Here is a 2,767-nt window from a genome sequence, read left to right as displayed (position 1 = left end):
AACTTAAAATTAAACAAGCTTTTGACGGTTTTACAGATATTTCAGAATTATGATGCTAGGTGTTTCCATTATTTTGTCCAACCCTCGTTAAAATTTATTTAAATCTGAAATTATACATTTAAATTATTTATTTGTTATAATGTGAATATTTAATATTTAGTAGACGTGCCCTTTGCATTTTTGTAATGCAAGGACTTTATTAGGCTTGTTACTGATAGATGACGAATATTCTCTTGCGGAATTTCTTGCCAAGTTTCATGCAATAATCTCAAAAGATCTTGCTTTGAAGATGCTTTCTTGTTCTTTTTATGAAGTGTCTTGTCCATTATGTCCCAGAGGTGTTCTATAGGGTTCATATCTGGTGACTGTTTCCGTGGCTTGGCCATGGAAACTTTTTAATGCCATTCTCATCCAACAAATCTTGGGTCATTTTAGCTGTGCGATAAGGAGCCCCATCTTCCATAAAGAAAGCCTACTTTAATCATTTCACCACTGGAGAAGATTGGAAGGAATCCTTTCAGCAATATGGGCACATATTTTTCTGTGTTTATGTCTCCCTCACACTTCACCCGCTCTGATCAACCATTTCTCCAAATTGCTCCCCAGACCACAGAATAGCTGACGTGTTTCATTGTTGGTTGCAATCTTTTCACATCAAATTCTTAATCACAGAGTCTCCAGACCCACACTCGACCACTGTCAGGAAGTACAGCAAATCTGGACTCATCACAGAATATGACAATGTCCCAAAATGAAAGTGATCTTTCTACCATCTCACTGGCCCGATCTTTTCTCCGCTTGATGTTGGCTGGTCGAAGAAGTGGTTTCCTTCTTGCTGCTCTGCCATAGTAACCAAGTTTGTGGAGATAGTTGACAGTTGTCCTGCGACTGACATCAACTTGTTCTGCTATGTCAGAGGCCTCGCAACGAGGTTTATCCTCCATATTTCTCTTAACAAAGAGAAGGGTCCTGTCAGAGGGCTCTAGTTGATCTAGGCGAAGTGATGTGGACTCCTTCCCCTCTCTGGTGACTTGCACAATCACTCTATTAACTGTAGAAAGCAGGATCCCAAGGTTTTCTGCAATTTTACGCTATGTCCACCTTCAGAATGACCCACAATACGGTCGCTTTGAAATTCAGACAGTTACAAGACTTCTTTTGTACATGACATAATCAAACAGTCACATAGAAACAAAAAAATGTCAATTAATAAAAAAATAAACTTTTACAAATTAAAATAAGCATAAAACGATGTTTTGTGGCGTGTCTATTTACTTCTGTCATGAGTGTGTGTGTGTGTGTGTGCATGTGTGTATATACGACGGGCCTTTTTTTAGTTTCCGTTTACCAAATTACAAGACTTTGGTCAGCCCGAGGCAATAGTAGAAGACACTTACCCAAGGTGCATGCAGTGGGACTGAACCCAGAACCATGTGGTTGGGAAGCAAGCTTCTTACCACACAGCCATGCCTGTTCCATTCATCTAACAACCTACTGTTTCATCTGTTCCATGACACAATATTTCATTTATCTAATATCTCACTTTTCAGTCATCATTTCAACAACACATCATTTCATTTATCTTAAAACATTTCCTCTGTCTTTCACTACACAGCTTTCTCTTCATTTCAACTCTGTATTCCATTCATCTAATCGTTATCAACATCATCATTTAACATCCATTTTTCCATGCTTACATGGGTTGGACGGAGTTTATTTGCGGCAACTGGATGCTTTTTCTGTTGCCAACCGTCACCTGTTTCCAGGCAAAAGGATATTTCCCCAGTAGCCACGCATGTTTTCGCAGAATATAGGAAATGATTGACATGGCTTGTATGACAGAGACAATCATTTATAAGTATCATGTGATGTCAAGGTAAGGACACACACAAACACAGACACACACACATGCACACGCGCGCGCACACGCATACATGCACACACACACAAACACACACACAAACGCACATGCACACGCGCATACACGCACGCAAACACACGCATACACGCACATGCACACGCGCGCGCGCACACACACAGGCATCCATACATGCACACACACACAAACGCGCGCGCGCGAAGATATACATAAATGACAGTTTCTTTTAGTTTCTGTTTACCAAATCCATTCACAAAACTTTGGTTGGTATGAGAGTATAGTAGAAGACATTTGTCTAAGGTGCCGTGCAGTGGGACTGAACCTAGAACCATGTAATTGGGAAGCAAGCTTCTAACAACATACCACACCTGCGCCTCCAAAACAATGCTCTATTTCATTTATCATTCAATAAATTTTATTTATCCTACAAGACAATTAATTTATTTCACAACTTACTCTATCAAAAATTTGATACTTTGTAACTGCAAGCACCCCTCTCCCATTTGGTTTGTAACTCATCAACCCCATTAGGTAGGAGTCATTAAAGTTTTGTTTGTTCTTAGTAGAGATAGGGAGGAGTTGGAAGGCAAAATGGAGATGTGAAATTGCTGTGTCGACGCCCCCAGGCGAAGAAGTAGGATCTCCCAAGACATATAAATAGAGGTAGTCTGGCCGTGGTAGGTGTGTTGAGTAGCAGTCGAGTAGCAGTTGTGTAGCGGTTGAGTAGAGATCATCCGAAGGTGGTAGATAGAAGTAGCTTGAGACATAACAGTGGCGACGAGGATTTCGTAGCTCACACAACCACTGTGTAGTATTTGAGACATAACAGAAATAAAATCTGAATTGAAATAAAATTCAATTAAAAATGGACAAAAATTTGAATTGGAA

The 2,767-nt window shown here is 40.0% G+C and overlaps 1 protein-coding gene across 1 annotated transcript in view; it reads right to left on the bottom strand.

The window, feature by feature from the left end:
- Window positions 1-2,767, bottom strand: part of LOC106878641 (uncharacterized) — a 23,499-nt gene that overhangs the window by 11,355 nt on the left and 9,377 nt on the right. The gene's annotated exons all lie outside the window — the stretch shown is intronic.

This window comes from Octopus bimaculoides, chromosome 24 (assembly GCF_001194135.2).
Source record: "Octopus bimaculoides isolate UCB-OBI-ISO-001 chromosome 24, ASM119413v2, whole genome shotgun sequence".
Taxonomy (NCBI): domain Eukaryota; kingdom Metazoa; phylum Mollusca; class Cephalopoda; order Octopoda; family Octopodidae; genus Octopus; species Octopus bimaculoides.
The sequence above is the reverse complement of the archived record's forward strand: the minus strand, read 5'-3'. Positions and strand labels throughout refer to the sequence as shown.